Here is a 22958-nt window from a genome sequence, read left to right on the forward strand (position 1 = left end):
AGCTCAAATATGAATCAAGTCACAGGTTCAAATCTCCTCCGTTGTCTGCCTGCCTCTACTGCGCAATCCAAAGTAAGAATAGGAATGATCCAAGCTCATTTTCCTTGGCTTGTACTGCACAATCCTCATTGGCAATCTCCATCAATGCATGTGAAAATCTCATGCACAGCTATAGTCACAACTAATAGCAGTCTCACTCTTTCACCCACATCTAACACTTGTCTCCACTGAACTGTCCATGCACTGAGTTAACTGATGTATTCTTTAGTTGCTTTATGAGTTAATAATTAGTGAATTAATTAATAATTAATTCACATCACTCATCACTAGTGTATTCTGCAGTTATACTAAATACAACTAGTTCAACCAAGTCAAACTGAACACAACTCCATCAACTCCTCAATCAACTCCGAAAACTCAATCACTTGAGTTCTAACTAAAGTCCATCATGCAATAGCTCAACTGACCCATAAGAAAAGCGTATTTCCTTCTAACAGTTGCATGTGCCACATCCGTAGCTCGAACTGAAGTGCTCCAAGAGGATAAGATAATGTTTATAGTCCAAATATTATTATGAGCTAATAATATTCAACTATTCTAATTTTAGCTTGGCAGTCTAAAAATAGAAGTCCATCTATTTTTTACCAACATGATCAATCATCCACAAATAGCATCCTACAACTCATAGACCATGATCCATATGTCTAAAAATAGACTTTGCACCAAAAATAGCCTACGGGCCCACTTAATGAAGGTGACTTCTTTTCACTAAGCTCCATCATCTTGTTGCATTTTCAACACGAATTGGATCAGGTAATCCTGGATCTGGGCTTGGACGTGAATGTACTACCAAAGAAAACATGGGAACTCATGAGTAGACCTAAATTACAATGGTCCCTATTCAGTTACGGATGGCGAACAAATAGAAGATTTTGCCCATGGGAAGATTGCGAGCGGTGACAATTGACATTGAAGGCGCGAGTGCACAAGCAGATTTTGAAGTGACAGAGATTGTCGATGACAGCAATCCCTATCCCACACTACTAGGAATAGATTGGGCTACTGATATTAACAAAGTCATAAATATGAAGAAGCACAAAATTACCTTTGATAAAAAGTCACTACGTGTAGTAGTACCACTGGACCTAGCCGAGGGAGCACGATACACTGAACCGGTGCGCGATGACGATAGTGATGACAATCTCAATTGTATCTATAAGATAACTGCACAAGGTGAGGAATGGGTGAATCTGACTATTGATGGAAGGATTTCGTGGGAGTGTGAAAACTCCTGCACTTCGGATTCAGACAAGAGATAGAACAATGGCAGAATCAGCTGCACGAAGTAACAACACTAAAATGGAACATGATGATCAAGTCATTGCATTGCGTAACAATAGAGGCAAGGGAGCTGCTGGAATATGATGGATTGATAGCGGTGGATGAATTTCTGAGTAAATTTGAAAGTGCGGTACCAGAACAACAGCGGTTCGATGCGTTGAAGTGGGCACTGTGTGCAACGCCTTCACGATGGTGGGGTATGCATCAAGGAACTTTTGAAGAGTGGCGCAGATGCAGAAGGATGATGCACCTATGTTTTCGAAAACCCAACTTCAAACGAAAACAAATCAGCTTGGGCAGAAAAACTTGGGTGCCGACCTTTCCCGATGGGTACAGATATATGCTGTACAATCCACATAAGCGCACACCAACCCCCAGCCTAGAGAATCAGAACAAACCACAGCTGCAGGAAGGGCGATGCGTGTTACCAATTATCCACGATGAGGCATTACATAGGGTATGTGGAGTACCAAACAAGGTTCACCAAACAAAATGAACTGATTGGGACCTCCGTGTGCCAGCGGTTTGATGGGCCTATAGGACCATGTGCAAAAACTTGAGCATGGAGATTATTCCAAAGGTGTGAAAAAGAGTAGAAACTGAAATTTCTGAAGGGAATAGCAAAAGGAATCCACATGCAATAGCCCCCATAGTTATGGAAATGCATAAAGACCAGGATGAAGGAATCACACAACTATACGAGGATGACCGTATAAGGATTCGGGAAGCCATTCAATGAGGGAACCTTAGACTTCGTGAACTCGAAGAAGATCAGGTACAATTGAGGAAGAAAAGCATGTTGAAGGATGCTGAGATCAAAAGACTGGAAAACAAGGTCATGCAAGCATGTCTCGTCGATAAACCAGGGATGACTATGCAAGATATGGATGGTCATACCACTATATTATAAGATTGTCGTTGAGAATTTATGATTCTGTTACCATGGCTAAGACTGCACCTTACCAAATGCAGTAATAAAGGAAGCACACCACATAAGATAAAACACGCGGCACCGGGTGTCACGGGGGAAATTGAGGAGTGTCCACGGACTATATTCGAAGGCAAATTAAAGTCTCACAGAGATGGTGCGACCACCTAACTAGTCGTAGGGAGCAGAATCTCAGTGCTCCAGATAGTTGAAAAAGAGCACAGGACTCTAAAAGAGTTTGTTTGAGAACTACACAGTGAAGGAGGTGTGCGTAGAATCAACATGGTACAAGGTTCGCGCCAAGGCACGGAGGGCTACGCTGTTGTGTGGGTCAACTGGGAAGTAACTGTTGATGTCACTGTTCATGGTGAGATTTCCAATTTAAGGCAAAAGTGAGCGAGCAATGGGCAATTAAGACGTGAATTAAGAGCTAGATTTGGAACGATCTACCACCAGGAATACATTAACGACTCAGAAGTGGGGGGAATGGTCAAATTCAAATTCAAAAGATGCTATAAAACTCCCAAGGCTAGCCATGAGACAACACTTGTTCATTTGAGATTTGAGCTATTACGAACAGCACAGAGTGTTGAGCGCTAAGTGGTATTTGAGGCTCCAAGTTCACGAACAACCACAGATAGCTCAAACAAGATGACAACTACCAGGAGAGGTGTGGGTTTTGTAGAGAGTAATGCTGAGGAAGCCGCACAGATCCCTACGGTGACGGTGGAGGATGCACCAGAAATTCTGAAATCAACTCGGACACTGAGGCCTAAGAAGGACAAACAGGCAACGGGACCAGTTCACATGTCCCTACGAAATCCGTGGTTTGGTAAACTTTCCATGGAAAAAAAGGGCAAGGATTTCAACCTTGAGATAGATGATGAGGAGGAGGACTTACAGGCTCTCGTAGATGAGATAGAGGCAAAGGAAGAAATGGAAGAAGACATCCAATCGATGCGCACTGCAGCAAAACTGCCTGAGTACGTTCCTCCACAGAAAGGGAAATCTAAGGTACCCAAGGATTTGGATGTCACTAAGATCACATTCCAAACCCCACTCCTCCCAAATGGAATTCTATTTGAGGGCTTGGCCTTGGGCCACATGCCCACAATAAAATTTGAAGACTGGGACCTCACGGATAGTGAAAATTTCCCACATTTACAAACTGAGAACCTCATGAAACAAAGCAAGGAGGGGTCAGTTATAGCGCTAGAGCCGTAGAAATGGTTGTGTGGTGTGGAGAAGGCCAGAATAGTCCACCTACTACGGATTTTGCATTTTCACTACACACCTATCATGATCTTTGTCATCAGGCAGCTGCTTTTCTTGGTGCACGATGGGTACTTATGGCTAGAGGAGCCTATTCCCATCACGACAGAGCTTATCCATAGGATTTCTTGGCTTCCCTGTAAGGGAAAGGACCCCATGGAGATAGCTGGAAAAAGCAAAGATTTGGCACTCTCAAAGGCCATGAACAAGAAGGAAAAATTTGAAAAGAAGAAGAGAGGCTACATAATCAGTAGCATTAAAGACAAAGGGGTGCGCGTAGCCACCCAACTGCTGGCTGGGAAGGTGACGAGAAAATGCCGTGGATACAAGGTACCAGCGCTGGTTGTTGCACAGGAAGAATAATGCGCAGAGGGGGTCCAATTCAACTGGGCCAAATTCCTCTGTGAAGGACTCCTAACCAACTGCAAGGAAGCTCAAGAGAAGGGCAAGACCTTCCACTATGCATGGTTTCTCTTGTCTATTTTATTGGTTACAGGGGAACTGCCTGAGGACAGTCAGTTCCCTCATATTGAATAGGACTTGCCAGAGGCTGCAAAATATGCATCGCTCTAGGCTATGGAGGATGCCACACGGATCCGCGAGACTAAGATCTTCTGGGTGCTCATGGAGGCGAGTGTCCGGATGTGGCTTAACAGAAGGTCGCACCTATCTCCCACAGTGTACAACAGTTTGCGAAGCTTTGTAGACTTCAAGACGGATATGCACAATGTGTATATCAAGGCGCGTAAGGATCTAGTGCAAAACTAAACCAAGCTTCAATTCATTGCAATTGGTGATGCCATCTTCTCCGTGCTCGACTCATGGCCTCCCGAGTGGCACATCCCAGATCTAGCAGAGCACGATAGAACAGTGGAACAAAAGCCGAAGGATTCCACCAAGCTGCGAATCAACTAGTTGACCCAACAAAAGCACAATGAATAGTTGGTCGTGGAGGTAAGAGATGACCACGAGGCAGTGAAGGCAGCCACAGAGCAGGCCAAGGTCGTCGAAAGAGCAACAACAGTACAAGCAACGGGGGCCACTGCGACGCAGGAGGAAGGGGGTCAAAACATGTTTATAGGACAAGGACTAGATACAACATAAGGCACGGGCCTGAGCATGACGTCCACCCAACTAAAATAGCCGAATTTCATGGAGTGGTTAGGTCCACGAAAGAAGGGCAAGGCTTCCAAACTGGATAGTGAACCAATTACATTGATAGACGGTGACCTCTATGGAATCGGTGACATAGTTCATGAGGTCACCACGGAAGTGCTCCAAGAAGCTATGAAAAAGAAATAAAATGTGTTGGGGGCCCTCAGGGCACAGCTGCAGGAACTTCAAGTGCGGCCCCCATAGGAAGGAACAGTAGCTGCCTATGGTGTCACAGGTACATCAGCAGCGGAGCTGCTGCTACATGTAAAAATGGCCAACACCATAGTACTACTGGAAGGAGCGCTAACAACGGAAAGTGAGGAGGAAAGAGCCGTCGTGGGCAGGATCAAGGGACTTGCCCTAAACTTGGCTGCCCTGCCGTGGGATACATTATATCAACTGCAGGATGGAGCGACAACAGAACTCCACGCTAGGGAAGGACATGAAGTACAGATGCTTAGTGAACAGAGAATCAACATTGAGCAACTTCGTCTATAGGGCAATGAAGTGCTTGCCCAGAATCAACAGCTATAGTAAATGGTAGAGGAAGCATGTTGTCGTGTTCCAGAGCTAGAAATCACGACAGACCTACCAGTTGGAGTGTGAATCAACAAATTAGCCAATGGATTCCAAGAGGCAAAGGAGGAAGCAACGAGGGTACAAGTGGACCTTAACCTTTAGATTGTCGAGTTGTGATTAAAGGTGCAGTCCTCTACACCCCCGGAAGTTAGGAAACAATGCGTTGGTGATATTAAAAGGGATGGAGGAAATACGACAGGTAGTATAGAACTGCACCACTATGTTAGAAGAATCCTTTGCGGTCCTCACTTCACTACAGGAGGAACCCAACATACAACACTTGGAAATGGAGGCACAGAAGCTTCAAGTGCAGTATGATAGTGTGCATGGAATGGCATAGATAGTTATCCTGACCCAATGACTCACGAAGCTATAACAGGTAAAGGCATTGAAGGAATAGGTGGATGTCGCACGACAGAAAGAGGCAATCCTTAAAGCGCGCATCTAGCCTTAGATTGATGAGGCCTTCCTCATCACTACGGACATCAAAGGAAAGCTCACACAAATGAAGGTGATGTATACCATAAGACAGGGATTTGCCCCTGATAGTGAGACTTCAGCCGAAATAGTGGAGCAGATCCAGCAGGCTACAGAACAGTGCGTTGCGGACCTCCGCGTAGCGCAGGAATAGTTGGAGGGGCTTCGTGCCAAGATCTACGTACCATTAGAGTGAGTCGGGATGAGTCACGATGATTTTTTTGGGGGTTTGTTGGGCATGGAATCCTCCCCCAACAGGTTTTGGGGCTCAAAGCCCAAGTTTTGGTCAAAGGTTTGATAAGACTCTACGAACTGTGGGCGCGGATCGCGAACTAGAGGTTAAGTCATATGGTTGTCTACCCTAAAGTAATGTAATGTAATGTAAAGTCATGTCGGACTACCCATGGTCCATGAACCATGTGATTTTCTAAATAGAGTGAGGCTCTAAATTGTAAAGATAATGTATGATAGAGAGTAGCGAAGGAATGGTTCAAGCTTAGAATAGGATTCTAAATGTATTGGGTCATAGTAGTAGGAAGAGGCTTTGCAGTTGAGTGCACAGAGGCCTAGTAGAGTCCGCAGCTGAGTGTGCAGAACCCTACAGCTGAGTGCGTAGGGCAGAGTCCAGTCTGTAATAAGGACAGAAAGCTAATAAAGAGAAGTTTATCCTAATTCTGTGAATCTAGTCTTAAATCGTTATTTTGTTGTTATGTATTACTTTTACTCTATTTATTTACTACACGTAGTTGAGTAAATTCTTGTAGGGTTCAGGATACTTATATATGAAAATAATACAAGTAATCAACTAACAGTGCATAATTAGGAAAGACTTGGGTAAATAACAAGGATCGCGCTACAAATAGGACTGCGCGAAGACAACATTGCATGCCGCGGGGTGCCAATTGGTGCACGTAGCATAGTGAGTGCAAAGGTTGGACAACGCACCAATCCCAACATATCAGACATCCCTAGGGTGCAGAAACCTGGTTCTAGCACCCTCCCATACTACTTCGGGTGAGACCTCAGTCCGCACTCTGTGGACTGTTTCCAAAAGGGCCAATAGTACCAGGATTTTCTTGGCTAAATCACCTCTGGACCTGGCTCAAGCCCCACTAAGCCAACAAGGAACATTTGTTTATATGGTTGTAGCCATAGGAATGCCAAGTCACTTACATCAAAACTTCTTTCACTGCGATGTTGATATGCCTGTTGTTTTAGTCTATTCTGTGCCAACGTGAGGTTATCCTTTAAGAGTTGGAGAACTTGTTATTGATGCTTGATGTGATGTTCCACTGCTTGAACCTTAGAATTTTCTCTTGAATATGATGTGGTGGATGGTGGATGATATCCATAAAGTGCCATAAATGGGGGCATTTTTGCTACAGTATGGAAGGAAGTTTTATACCACCATTTAGCCAGAGGCAACCATTTGACCCATTATGTCTGTTTGTCAGATACAAAGCAACGAAGATATCCTTCCAAATTTTTTTTTACTATCTCAGTTTTCCCCATCAGATTGAGGATGATAAGATGAGCTATGAGCTAACTGAATACCAAGACAAGAAAATAATTATGTCCAAACATTTCCAGTCAAAATGGGATCTCTGGCATTTACAATAATCTTTGGGTTTCCATGTAGCCTTTGAATTGTTTCCATAAATGCAGTAGAAACTGCACTGGCTTTAAATGGGTGCAATAATGCACAAAAGTGTGCATACTTGGTAAGTCCGTCAACTACCACCATGATGACACTCTTTCCTTCAGACTTGGGTAAACCTATGATAAAATCCATTGAAACCTCCTCCCAACATTGGCTTGGAATGGATAAAGGTTGTAAGAGACCTGGGGTCTTAATTGTTTCAACTTTATTTTGTTTGCAAACGAAACATTCTGCCACAAACTTTTGAATATTCGATTTAAGGCCATCCCAAAAAAATTCCTTGTTAAACCTATGGTAAGTTTTTCAAAATCCTAAGTGCCCTACTAAGGGAGAAGTGTGCAATACCATAAGAATCTTTTGTTTGAGTTGGGAATTCTTACATAGGTATAAGCGATCTTTGTACCATAACGAATCATTTTTCCAGCTAAATGTAGATGTACTAGGATCTTGCTGTAACTTTTGAATGAGTGCCCGCACTTCTTCGTCATTCTTCCATTCATCCCTTGCTTCATTTATCCAATTTAGTTGGATAATATAAATGGCACACAACAATGCTTCCACAGCCTCATCCTTTCTTGAGAGTGCATCTGCCACAACATTTTTCTTCCCTTTTTTGTAGATGATTTCAAAGTCATAAGCCAACATCTTTGTGACCCATTTTTGTTGCTCTTCGGAGGATAATCTTTGTTCTAAAAAGTATTTAACACTATCATGATTTTTTTTTACCTTGAAGTGTCTTCCCATTAGGTAGGGTAGCCATTTCTTAAGTGCATGTAGTATTTACAACATTTCCTTCTCATAAATAGCTTTGTGTAAATATATTCCTTTTATTTGACAACTTTCGAAAGCAATGGGCCTTTCATCTTGCATTAAAACAGCACCAATTCCATTTCCTAAAGCATGACATTCCACAATAAAGGTTTTTGTCAAGCCCAGTGTAGCTAAGACCGGTGCCTGGCACATTGCCTCTTTAATATGTTCAAATTCCTTTGTTTCTTATGGAGTCCATGAAAATGCATCTTTCTTCAATAATGTTGTTAGAGGTGCTGCTATTCTCCCATAATTCTTAACAAACTTGCGATAATACCCTCTCAACCCGAGAAATCCTCGTAGATTCTTTATGGATGTGGGGATGTTCAATTCCTTAATGGATTTAATTTTTCTAGGGTCTACCTTAACACCTTCATGAGATACAATATGACCCAGATATTCCACCTCTTGTACTCCAAAGAAACATTTGGATCCTTTTTCATATAATTGTTTCTCTTCCAATAGTTTGAGCACCTTGTCAACATGTTCAACATGATACTTCCAAGACTTGTAGATTAGTATATCATCAAAAAATAATAGCACAAATTTTCTAAGTAAGGGTTTGAAAATGGAATTCATCAAACCTTGAAATGTAGAAGGTGCATTGGTAAGGCCAAAAAGCATGACCAAAAATTCATAATGACCCTCATGAGTTCTAAATGTTGTTTTTTGAATGTCTTTAGTCTTCATTCTAATTTGATGATATCCTAAATGAATATCCAACTTGGAGAATTTAATTTATGATGCAATTCATCCAATAATTCATCAATGACAAGAATGGGAAATTTATCTTTAATAGTGAGCTTGCTGAGCTCCCTATAATCTGAACACATGCGCCATGATCCATCCTTCTTGTGCACCAATACTACTGGAGTAGAGAAATAACTTTGACTAGGTTTAATTATACCAACCTCTAACATTTCTGCAACCATACGTTCAATTTCACTCTTTTGAGCTTAGGGATATATGTATGACCTGATGTTTGGAGGAACACTTCCTGGAATCAATTGAATAGCATGATCATGATCACGAATAGGTGGGAGACCTTTGGGAGTCTCAAATACCTTGGAATAATTGTCCAAGACTTTTTGGAGATCTGGAGAAATAGATGATTTCGATGTGGGAACCTCCAATGAACATAATTGTGCAATTACGCCTCATTATTCCTTCTTTAGAAGCTTTTTCATACCATTAGAGCTGATTATCTTTCCTAGTTTCCCTACAATACCCCTTAATTCAAGTTCCTTTCCTTCCACACAAAATTTCATGAAAAGTTATTGAAAATTAAAAGTTATTGTACCCAAGGATTGTAGCCATTGGACTCCTAGTACAACATCAACACCACCCATTGGAATGGAAAGCATTGAGCCATTCAATACATATTCTCCCATGGATAGCTTCATATTATGGCACTTTCCAGAGCAATTTATAGCTTGATATAGGAAGCAATTCAATTCCTTGGCTATCTTACAATGAATACAATTATGGGTACTTTCCGAATAAATCAACACTATTACCTTTTTCTTCTTGATATGTCCTTCTATATTGATAGTTTCAGGAGTGGTAGTTCCATCCAATGCATTCCAAGATATGGTCATATTCATTTCTTCTTTATCTAGGATTTTTTCCAAGAGTGTATCCTCTTCTTTTGATACTTCTTGTTCCTTTTCTTCCTCCTCTTCATAATCGATGTAGAATGATTTCTTCTCAGCACACTTATGACCTTTAGTGTATTTGCTATCACAACTATAACAAATCCTTTTGCTCTTTTTTCTTCCAATTATTGTGGTGTCAACCTTGTAGGTTGTGGAAGGCTAGGGGCAACAACACTTCCATCTTTATAGTTGTGAGTGGTAGGCTTCCTGTTTGCCCTAATTTTTCTTTCCATTTTTCTTGCTAACCTGAATGCCTTCTCCAATGAATCAGGTTCCCAAAGGCGAACCTCATGTTGGATATTATCCTTTAAAGTCCCTATGAACACATCAATTGTATGCTCCTCTATAATATATTTTACCCTTATGTTCAATTTTTGGAAGCCCTCAATGTGCTCCATCATTGAACCCTTTTGTTTATCAATTGGCTAAAAAAGTTGTGGCTTTTTGTATCCTCATAATGTGCTATCATTTCTTCCAAAAAAGTTGCCCAAGTGACAATTTATTTATGAGAGAAAAGCCATCAATACAATACAAACTGATTTGGTTCCAAATATAATGTTTCAATATGTAGCTTTTGTGTGTTTTTCACATTATGGAGATCGAAAAGTTGCTCCATCTGTAGTATCCATGTTCTGGGATCCTTACCATCAAACTTGCTCATATCGATTTTTGGAACATCGTGGGTCTTCAATCCAACATTAGAGTCCATGAAATCATGATTAACATTTCTTTTGTTCTCATCATGAGTTTCCTTTACTACCTTTTCACCATTAGTAACCATTTCTTGTCGTAACTTATTCAAATTTATCTTCAATTCTTCCATCTTAGCATCCATGCCATTCATTTTAGCGTCCATGCCATTCACCTTAGCTTTGATGCCATCCATCTTAACTTTCATGCCATTCATATTAGCTTCCATTCCATCCATATTAGCTTCCATGCATCCATCTTAACTTGCATGCCATTCATATTAGCTTCCATGCCATATGTCTTGGCTTCAGTTACCTTTTGTGAGAGTGAAATTTGTTGCACCCGGTCTTGTAATTTTGATATATCTTTTTTCATTTCTTCCTATTCTTCATGAGTCATGCTAGAGATTTCAGGTTGCTTACTAGGTGTTTCCATTTTTTTCCTTAGGGGCTTCAAGTAATGCTAAGAATTCTTCGCTAGTCCCTTTGAATTCCTTCAAACTAATTTTTCAAACCAATCTTATGCAAAATTTTAAAAAAACTACACACCTTTTTTTTTCACTTTGTAAGAGCTCAATATTGAATCTGTTGTATCTTTGTAACTGTGGATCTCAAATATTTGAGATCACGTCCTGCAGTATCCCTTTGAGTCCTCTTTCTAACCCCATAAGTCTGATTGATATTGGATTCTCCAAGGAAGAGTTATGCCAAATCTCCCACGGTGACCTCATTATAGTATCTGAACCTGATATACAAAAAACTATAGGCCATCCTCTTTCTGAAACTTCTGATGAAATTTTAATATGATGCTCAGAACAAGGGTTATGACGATTTTTCCCAGGTCACATGTTTGGAATGTAATTTGGGAGTCTGCAAAAACCCTAACTTCTATAGATCATATCTCCAAAAATCTAGCAAGACAAGATCTAACATTTGGAACTAATGTTCAAAACGATTTTAGCTCAAATGGGTTTTTTTTTAGCTTCTGAAACATTGCAGAAAGAAAGTTATAGTGAAAATGCCATGGTGACCTATTTGGAGCAGCGAAACCCTAGAATCCAAAGCTTTGATACCAAATGTTAGGAAACCAGCTCACAAAAAGATAGAAAAGATAGATCAACGCCTTAAAATTCAGCCTCTTTGAGGGGGTAACCTCCTTTACATTAAACAAATGAACAATTCTTGGATGATACAAATGACTAAACCTCCCTTCTATATATGAGTTTAAGGGGTCACAATATAATCAAGACGACATAACAATAATAACATAACGGCACAACAATAACAATAATGGGTTTCTATGGGGCACACTAATAATAATATGGGGACAATAGGGGCACAATAAGAACAATAAGGGATACAATGACAATAGTAATGGGGGAATCACTAGTATTACAGGGACCTAACAATTCAAGTATTTGTTTTAGTAAATTAAATCATTAGTTTGAATCTACAAGGAATTTCTGCGCGTTCTCAGAGTAGGAATCACAATGGAGAAGTGAATTTGACGTTGTCTTTGCAGGTGGATCAAATTTGCAGAATCAATTCTTCAAAACTAGCAGGATGGACTTCTATGGACTACTCGAGTATGCCCTTGAGGGTAGCTCGAATTATGTTACTTTGAAGGATAGGATGGAGACAGTGCTAGAAGATAATGGGCTGAAGGAATTCATAGATAATGATATCCCGAAGCCTCCCACATCTGATGCTCAAGATATGGCATAATGGAAGAAGTGTGTAACAAAGGTGAGGAGGATCATATTAGAGGGAGTTCAAGACCATATTTTCTCAAATTGCCATGGTAAAGAGACTCCATATGAAATGTGGAAATCATTTACAGATCTATTCTGGAATAGTAGTGGCCAAAAGAAGTTGGCACTCAAGGACAAGCTTCAGAATATCAAGATGAAAGAAGGTGACACAATTCCATAGTACCTCAGCAGGTTAACACAATGTCGCGATGAACTTGGTCAAGTTGGAGTTACTATAGCAGAAGATGATATGGTAATCTTAACACTTCTAGTACTTCCCAAGAGCTGGCACTATTAGTGTCAGTGTCTTCACACTTCCATCGGTGATCAAATTGCTCTTTTGCACACTTATTAGGTCTCTCATCCAACCAACTGCATTCCATTAGGTCATGGATTAATTGATGGTAGTGGTCTCATGTCAATTTCCCTCATGACATTCACATGCTGGCCTGTTCACACATTTTTTTTTAGTCGTTTACTGTCATCCTGTTCATTTTCTTTATAAAAATCAGTTTTAGGGTTAGTCTCACTAGGTATTAGGGTTTGTCATCATGATCATCCTAATTGAATAAAAATGTCAGCAGGCACATGAGAAGGATTAAAAATCTCATAAAATCATAAAGTTCCTTATGTTATTGTTATAGCTCCAAATCTCACTCTTGGAGTTTGTGATGCTACACTCATGGCCCAGGGCAACCCCTCCTTCGAGACTTGGTCCAAAATTTAAAAAAGAGTGTTTTATTCCCTATACACGGCATTGCCCTGAGCTAAATGGGTGTATACGCGGGTCTATGTATACCAAACCCACGTATATGTCTTAAAACACTTAAAAAATTAAATCTCATTAGTTTCGGGCGGAGATCACGGGTATTACCTGCTGATCACCTGTTAGTGGCCGTGGCCCAACTATTCCCATTGAATTCCCAACTAAAAAATTACTTTGGGAGAAGTATAAAAAGGCTTCAATGGGAAGGCCTAAGGGAGGAGAGAAGAGAGAGAGAAAGGTTATTATGTTGAGATTTCCCTAACCAGGTCTGAAGATCCTAGTGCCTCCTGCACTTCCCCCATTTACAGGAAACCCTTGTTTCCTTGCGTGATGTCCATCTACTACTTGAGATATCATGGAGTAAGTCATGGAAGGAGTTTGTTAAAGGCTTTATATTGGATGAATCCAGAGGACAGTTCCGCTTGGAGCCTACAAAAGGACGAATCAGGTGAAATTATTCCTTTCTGTACTTTATTTGTCTATAATAAAAGAAACACTTGTCTTTGTTCCTCATATAAATCTTCTTCATGTTTATGATATCCATGTTATGATTCATATATGAAAGGTTGTTTAATTGTATAACTAACTACTTTTCATTACACATGAAGATGATTTCTTTATAATGTTTAGTCCATATACTGCTGTACTTTCTGGAATTGATTGTTTTGTAGGTTGAAGGAGCAAAAGGAACTCCAATAAGGGTTTGGACCCTGGAAGGCTCTTCCAAAACATAGGACCCCCAGGTACACCCCTTATCATATAGTTTGCTTATATTAGCATTATGGTTGTATGGAATGTGTGTTTCTCTGTATAAACAACCTCTGATCTTCTAGGGTTCCAACCCAAAGACCCTAGGGGAATTTATCCCTTAACAGTTATGCTCAATAAATCCTTTTTACCTCGAAACTTTGTTTTGAGGTGAAAACAGAGTTTTTTTTTCATTATTGTAAAAATTTCATGTAATTTAAATGTTTCTATATGTAATAAATATTCAATAGTTGTTCCTGATGACCTGGTGACAAAGTCAACTCCTGCCATTACAAAAAGTCAATGTATAAGTCCACCTGCAAAAAGGAAAAAGTCAGAATGTAAGTGAAACAGAACATTTTTGAAAAAGCTAGCAAAACATTAGAAAAGTGGGTCTTGGTTAGTGAAAAATTAAATGAGAGGGATATAAAAGCCAATTCATGTGTTTAAAGTCTCATTATTGAAATTGAACGAGCCAAAGGGAGAAATCATGTTTTTCAAGAAATAAGGAAAAACAGGGGAAAAAAATCCAGACATTTTGCTGGCACTGCCCACCCAACCGGTGTTGCGCGCCTGTTGTGGGTTTTCTATTGAAATTTGGTCTAGAACGACGCACCTGTACCTTGGCGTTGCGCACCTGTTACAAGAAGCATAATTGCCTCAAAACTCATCCAAACTTCCTAAAAGGAAAATTGATGCCTATTCCAAGTAAGTAGATCACTCCTCCTTGCTCAGGAAATTTATGTTTGGTGGCTTGGATGTGTTTGGTTTTCTTGAGAGAAAACCCTAGCTAAATGGTTAACCCAAACCCTAGCTATTTTCTAAATCATGTCTTGCAATTTATTGAAAGTAATTTGCTCTTCTTTCTCACTCCATCCATATTGAGCTTGTAAAATCCCATTACCTCTCCCTACATCATCAACATTCATTCCCCAAACCCCACTCCCATTTATCAAACCCTATCCCTATACCCTATTCCCAAACCCTAACTCCCACATCCTACTCCTTCACTACATCCACTTCACTATCAAACCCCTTATCTCACATTCATAACACCATCCACTTCCCTCACTTCCCAAAACAAAACCCTTCCTCCTAGCATTCACTTCCTTATACACATTGCTTACCTCATTTTTCAAAATCTCTTCATACTCATTTGCTTTCACTTCAAATTCATAAGCATGGAGACATATTCAGATTATGAGAGGGAAGAGGAAACTCTCAATGATTCCTCCAGAAAATATCATGTATCAAGAAAGCCACACAAAGGGGGAAATATCATCCGAGAGGAGCCCACCACTCTTAGAGAATTACTTGCTTGCCCTCTTGCTATAACTAGCTTTAAACACCAGTCTTGTTATCAGTTTTGTGAAATGGTAGAGAGGGTGAAATTTCATCATGAGCTTGCTAGGTTGTTTGTTATACATCTCCACAATGGCGAGGTGAACCTTGCTAGTGTCTCTTTCACCTTGACACCTGCCACCATTTCAGTAGCAACAGGCATCCCTAATGTAGGTGAACAGTGGAATAAGGGGCAACATGTGGGTAGAGAACATTATGAGCATTACATGAAGGCTGGATATCACAAGCAAATCAGCAGGCTTTTCCCTTTCAAATACTTGCACAACATTATGCTCCTCTCATGAAACTCATCATCAAGTATTTCACTGTGAAGGAAGGTTCTCCCGCCTATATACATATCATATCAGGTTGTTGATGCATTTCAAAAGAGTAAGGATGATGAACCTCCCATACTTTATATGCAGGAATATTGAGAAGATGGCTCTCTATGTGCAAAGGAAACCTTTTCCTTAACAATTCAACAACATTTATCACTTTTCACTGATTAAAAATGTTGTCTTGCATTAGCTAAGCTTTTTGAACATACCATGGGATACCTTTATTGCCCATGAGATTTTTAAAGGCCCTCAGGTGATTCCATCAGTGCCTCAAGAGGAAGGAGGGCCATCAGGACAACCAGGTGTTCATGAGACTGAAACTACAAGTGTGCCGGTGTTTGTCACCTATGAGAGAGGCACCACGAGGCTTTTTGTTGCTTCCAGGTGAGTACTATCTCCACTAGAGGTGGAAGGGGTCTCGTTTTCTTCACCAGACCATAGGAAAATTTTATCTTCACCGGGGTGAAAGGGGCTTTGCCCTCTTCTCCAGCTATATAGGTTGGCCAGCAATCAAAGAGAAAAGACAAAGGGAAACAAAATATGCATGAGGAGGTCCTTCCTGAAGGGCAAGACAGAGATTTTATTTTGACTGAGGAAAATGTCACTGATTTGGGCTCTCAAAGCTCAAGACTCAAGGACATGATTATCCAAGAGAAGGAGGCTGAAATACAAGCCTTATCAGTTGACCTTGAGAGGGCCAAATGGATCATAAGCTTTCTTGAGCAAGAAAACAAGCAATTTACAGACAGGCAAGCCATTATGGAGCTGCAAATGATTAGGGAAAATAGGAAAAAGGCAAAGAAGAGAAAGATCAACATGACCTCCCTTGAGAAAGAAATTGAGGATGATCGAGAATCATGGTTGGAGAGGGTGAACATTCCCCTAGAGAAGATGCTTGAGAAAGCCAACAAAGAGAAGAAAATGTTGCACCATATGGCCTATCATTCCTAACCCAGAACAAAATTTGCAAAACAAGGGTGAAGAGGCTAAAGGCCAAGCTAAAAAGATCTTTGAGGACAAAAAAGAGCAAGATAAACTCGAGATCTTGGCTGAAGCATAATTGTCTCATCAAAGCACTTAACGAGGGTTAATCATGCCAAATTTCAAGAAATTTGGAGAAATTTTTGTCAATTTTGAAATTTTTAATGTAAAAAACAGGCTTTTTCGGTAGGTGTGCCGTTGCGCTTTCGTTGGGGACACTTTCTTGCAAAAAAGCCTATATTTTTGGAATCAGCATGGAAAAGTATGGAAGCTTAGAAATGGCTGAGAATTTTGGACAAGTTCTAGGTCTCCAAAAGGGAAAAAAATACCCAAAAAGTGCCCTCTCTACCACTTTTTTGCCACACAGGAAGCAGTCTTGGGAGAATCAATTTTTGGAGTGGCAAATGGACTCCAAATTTAGAAATTCTAGTTGTTCTAGAAACTAGACTCACCAAGATTTCCAATGAGCTATCCTACACCTGATTTAGACTCCAGGATGCCTTCCAAAATTGGCCTAGAAAAAGTGCTGCATATAGGATCATTTGTGCTACACATAGGATGAATTTTGCTAGTTTTGCCTGGTTTTCCAGTTGACTTTTTCTTGCTCTCTTGGTGAAATTAGAATGGTAAATGATGTAACTTGATGTAATTATGGATGTAAAACACTTAATAAGGTAGATACATCAAGTAAAAGGTGGTTTTGAGCTGAATGAATTGGTTTCCTTGGTTTTAGAGGCAGGCTATTCCACTGCCTATATTCCTGTTCTTAGTTTAGATATGGTTGAAACCACCCATTTGCTCATGGATTCGACCCTGATAGCTAGCATGTGTGGTTTATTTGCCTATATTAAGTAATTTTTTAGTCATTTGTAAAGGTTGGACTTTGGCAGAAGTGTTGGACTCACTGAACATTTTGTATCAGCAGTTGGCAAGGAATACAACCAGGTTTCACAGCTATTTTTGTAGGATTCTTATGATAGTGAGTTTATGTATTGTTTCTTCTTTGTAATGAGTTTTTCTGATGTTTTATATGTATCCACATATCTCTCTTTCTTCTAAACTAAATGAATCAAGGTGAATAGACAAAATACACTAGATTTACTGTGCTTTGCCTTGGGATTTCATTTAGTTTTCAATGTTTTCACTGTTTGAAGAGGATTTATAGTTGTTTATTCCCTCCTCAACTCCTCAGAAATCTTACTCTACCATTTCAATCCTTTTGCTAGTACACAAGCTCTTATCTACCCTGCCCCATAGGACATGACTATATCCCTGAGTTGATTTCTCAGATCCAATCTACCTTCTCCAATTTATCCAGCTACCAAAACCTAAAATAAAACCAGAAACCCTAATCTACTATACCTAGCCTAAAATCAACATTCATTTCAGCCATCTCAAGCCCTAATTGCCAATATCCTGTTTGAGATTGACAAGGAGAGAGCCCTCTCCCAACCTGGTAGGGCTAGCTACCAGGTTAAGCGTGGTTTGATGTTACCCTAGACCTGCCTTCGCCTGAGGTAGATTTAGGTACTAACAGGCATAGCTACCAGATTGGGAATGAGTGTGGTTTCATTTGGTACAAGAAGAGATAAGGCGGAGCACTAGATATGGAACCTGATCCAAGTGTGATGATGAGGATACATTTTCCTTGATGGAAAGAAAAAGAAGGGGAAAGGTAAGCAATCCCATTCTAAAGGGGATTCAAGTCAGGGTGGTAAGAGTAAATAATTGTCAGAGATTAAGCACTTTCACTATAATGAGATGGGACATTATGCCACGAAATTCCCACACAAGAAGGCTGGTAAAAATCCCTCAAGAGGAGTGGCACGTGAAGCTTTGGCTTCCTAATTCGAATTGGCCTTCACCCATATTACATGCATGGAAAGCACAGTGATGGGTAGTGTGTGGTATCTAGATAATGGGGCTCCATTCCATATGATGGGCAACAAAGGATGTTTTAGTGACTTGGAGGAGAAGGATATCTAGATGCACATTGAGATGGGAGATGATACAAGGTATACCATGACCGGTATTGGAATAGTTACTTTTCAGAGGGAGTCTGGCTCCCTTCTCAGGCTTAAGGATGTGATATCTGTACTGAGTCTAAAAAAGGATCTAGTTTTTTAGCGGTATTGGAATATTATGGCTATGATGTGATATTTAATAAGGGGAAGGCTTTCTTGTGACACATCATCACGACACAAGTGAAGAAGATTTGGGTTCAAGTGAAGAACCTCTACAAATTAGATGTTGGATATTGTGTAGCATTGAGAACAAAAGCAAAGAAGTTGCAGAGCCGAGACATCACTGAATTATGGCATAGAATATTGGGCCATTTGCACCATGGTGCTTTGATGATGATGCATCAAATTTCTACATCCCTTCCCAAAGGCACACTAGAATAGCGAGATACATGCAAAGGGTGTACACTTGGGAAGTACAGGAAAGCCACATTCAATGATCGGGAGAGGAAGGTGCAAGAAATCCTCAAAATGATTCACTCATATGTGTGTGGACCTTTCTCGACAACCTCCACTGCCAAGCAGAGGTATTATGTGATATTTGTAGATGATTTCTGACGGAAGTGTTGGATATTCTTCATGCAAAAGAAAGACCTGACATTCTCAAAATTGATTGAGTTTAAAAAAAAATTTAGAAAGAGACTGTTAGGAACATGAACGCTCTCAGGAGCGATAACGGTGGAGAGTATGTGTCAAATAAGTCTAAGAACTTCTATGAAAAAAAGGCATTCAACGAGAGTTGACAACAACTCATAACCCACAACATAATGGGGTGGCTAAGAGGAAGAATAAAATTATTTTGTGAGCTTCATGGGTGATGTTGTGTGACCATAGCCTACCACTATACTTCTAGGCTAAAGCATGCAACACAACTATTTATTTGCAAAACAGAAGCCCTCACAAGATTCTTGGTATGAGTACACTAGATTAAGCTTTTTCAGGGAAGAAACCAGATGTGCCACACTTCAGGATCTTTGTATCATTAATTTACCATCATGTTTCCAACGATGCAAGGAAAAGGCTAGAGCCTACAACTAAGTTCGGGATATTTGTGGGGTACACAGAAACACCTCACAATTATCATGTGCACTTGTCATCTCTTAGGATGACAGTGGTCAAAAGATATGTTTGATGAGGAGAAGGATATGTGGTGTTCTCTTAAGAGGTAGCTTCAGTTGCAACCTGATCAGGATCTTTTGGCTCCAAAGGAAGAACCTAAAGAAGTTGTGGAGAAACCACAAGCAAAGGATAAAAGAGTGGAGACAACCACTGAAGTATATACATCCAGAGAGGACGTATTGTTGCATGATGCATGATCCAAAATGGATCCTAAAAACTCTCTAAGTCTTCAAAAATAAAAATAAAAATCACAAAGGATGAACTTTTAAAAATGGCGGATTACACTATCGAGCCTGAAAAACATGAAGAAACAGTTAAAAACTGAGCTATTGGAGGCTTGAACAATGATGCACAACACCCATCAGATCTGGCCGATCAACGGTCCAGATTTGATCGGCATATCACAATCAGAGATGGCAAGCGGAGGCTATCGTAGGCTACCATATGAAAGTTGTGACAGTGATCAACATGAGTCAACGAGGACCTTCAATCAAGCACGTAGATCAACGACCCAGGTTAACTCACAATATCGCATCGGCAAAATACAAGGGAGTGCTTACCAAATGCCCAGGGACTATGCGATATCGCAATATCGCATCAGAGCGATACAAAGGAGCAGGGTCGATACAAATGCGACTTGCGATAGCTAGACCCGACGGGGTTATGGATGAAATTTAATATATTTAGAGTTCCATAAAAAGGAGTTTTCCTATGTAAATTCGTATTTTTGTTAAATACACGAAAACCAAAGGAAATGCGAATGGAGCGATAAAATGGACCTGAAAGGGTTTATATAGGCAGTGATATATATTTTGAGTTCTGTAATGAGCTTTGGGTGGGCCTCAGGCAATAAGCGATATTGGACAGGCTCTGCTTGAGCCCATACACTGGGCGCCACATGGCTCAGCACCAAAGAGAGAAAACCGCCTTTTCGGGCGAGTAATCTCCAGGTGCATAATCCACCTGAAATCAATAGCAACCATCGGATCAACGATCACTTAGATCAACGGTCAAACTTTCCATAGCGCCCAAGGATGGATCCGAAAGGATTATAGGGCAAGATTAATGATATTTCAGGTCTGATAAACGACAGTTTTGCAGATTTTCTCATGTTTTTGTGTATTTCTCTGTGTAAACAAAGAACGACTATTTTGGGGATTTCGAAGGCGCCGATGGTCCCTTCCATTACAAAACATGTGGCCACCATCCCTAAATACGTTTAACAATGATTGTTTAATGCTCAGATGGGATTTGAGCGGACAAAGGCCGGGATCCAGAGAGCCTGAAGGGGAAGATGAACAGACAAGCACTGATTGGCTTAAAAGCCACTAAATGACAGAGACAGGAGCAGGCAATGTTAAGACAGAGAGAAGACAGAGATAGAGAGCGATAGGGAGAGTCTGTGTACTCAAAAAGACTTGGGGGATCCAGGTAAAGCCCTGTTGTTTATTCTTGTTGTGTCGAGACTCAATTTTAGCTCAAATTTGTAAAAACTCTGCTCTCGAAGACATAATAGAGAGGTCACCACTAAAATCTAGACCAGGAGAGGCATCCAAGGAGTTTTGGGTGAAATATTTGATTATTTGTTGTGTTATGTGTGTATTTGTTATGTTTTTCTAACTACTTCATTGTCTATATTATTCACAATCATTTTGATCTGTTGCACTAAGTAATATAGTAAAATCCTGCATATGAGTCTGTAATACCTTAATATTAGTCTGTAATACCTTAATATTAGTCTAAGATCTCATTTTCAAATCAAGTGGTATCGAAGCTTTAGGTTTTCTAAGGTTAGGCAAGCTTGTTCTGGATTGTTGAATGCTAACTAGGTCAAATCTCAAACTAGGAGAAGGAGAACTTTTTGAGGCTAATCCAGAAATTGGAAGAGTCTATCCTAGGAGGAGAATGGCAGAACAAACCCCATTGGAATCAGCATCTTAGTTCATGGACAGTTTCATGACCATGAGAGCCATGGTGGAAGAGATGTATCGAGAATTTAAGAAAGGTCGAGGTGAAAGCACCTCAACACCCAAACAAGACAAAGGAGCAGAGGAATCTTCTCTAGATGCCCCAGAGGGCAAAGGGAAAGGGGAAAATGTTCCTCCATCATCCTCATCTCCTAGCCCTAAAAAGAAAAAGAAGAAAACATCTTTGATTAAATTAGATGTGAAACTTGATTTGCCAATCTATGATGGAGAATTAAATCCAGAAAAGCTAGATAACTGGATTAGACAGAATGATGTATATTGCAGGGTGTAGAACATTGATTCAAAGAGGAGAAAGATTCAGTTGGCTAGCCTTCACCTTGGAGGAACGACCCTAGTGTGGTGGGAAGGAAAGACACAATCTGATTTGAAGAAGCATGGTAAAATTCTTTCTACTTGGAATGAATTTGTTTCTGCCATTAAAAAACAATTCTATCCACTAGCTTATATGTAGCAAGCAATGATGAGTTGGAAAACTCTTCGCCAATTAAAAGGCCAAAGTGTACAAAGTTATACCTAGGAATTTAGAAAAAGAGCTTTAGCTCTAGGCATTTCTCTAGACTCACCTGAAACTTTGTTGAAGTATATAGGTGGTCTACATAGCTATTTGAAGCACACCATTCTCATGTTTAACCCCACTAGCCTAGATGATGTATCAGTTCAGGCTACACATCTAGAGGCTAGAGGCAAGAATGTAAACCCATAGATTGGGGAATCATCAAAACCCTTTGCAAGCAAGAACAAGGAAAATAAGAAGAAAAAATGGAAGGAGAGGAAGGAAAACGTTGTACAGAAAGAAAAACCTTCATGCACTCACTGCAAGAAGAATGGACATGACGATGAACATTGCTGGTCTTTGCATTCGGAGCTGAAACCCAAGAAGTTCAGTGGTAAGAAGAAGAAGATTACTGCTACTATTCAGAAAGACTTGGGTTCAAACTCAGGTGATGAAACAATAGTCACAGCCACAGGTATAAAACGTAAAAATTCTGAAGCATCTACAAGTAATTCTACTCAATCTATTGATAATGAAGATAATGAGAGGAAAATACATGATATTTTTCATATTATAGTTATTTTCAGGCACCAAAAGATTGATACTTTATTTGATAGTGGATCACAAATAAACTTGATTTCTGAAACAATTGTAAAGAAGTTGGGCTTACTAAAAACACCTCACAGGAAGCCATATCCATTAGGTTGGGTATGTGATAAAGCAAAGCTACAAGTGACTAGACAATGTAAACTTAGGTTTGATATTTGATCAACATTTGTAGATGAGGTTGAGTTAGATATAGTTCCCTTGGATATATGTGGTATTGTTTTAGGAAGTCCTTACTTGT

This window comes from Pinus tabuliformis, chromosome 7, assembly GCF_031772625.1.
Source record: "Pinus tabuliformis cultivar Carrire ecotype Pingquan chromosome 7, CPIR1, whole genome shotgun sequence".
NCBI classification, from domain to species: domain Eukaryota; kingdom Viridiplantae; phylum Streptophyta; class Pinopsida; order Pinales; family Pinaceae; genus Pinus; species Pinus tabuliformis.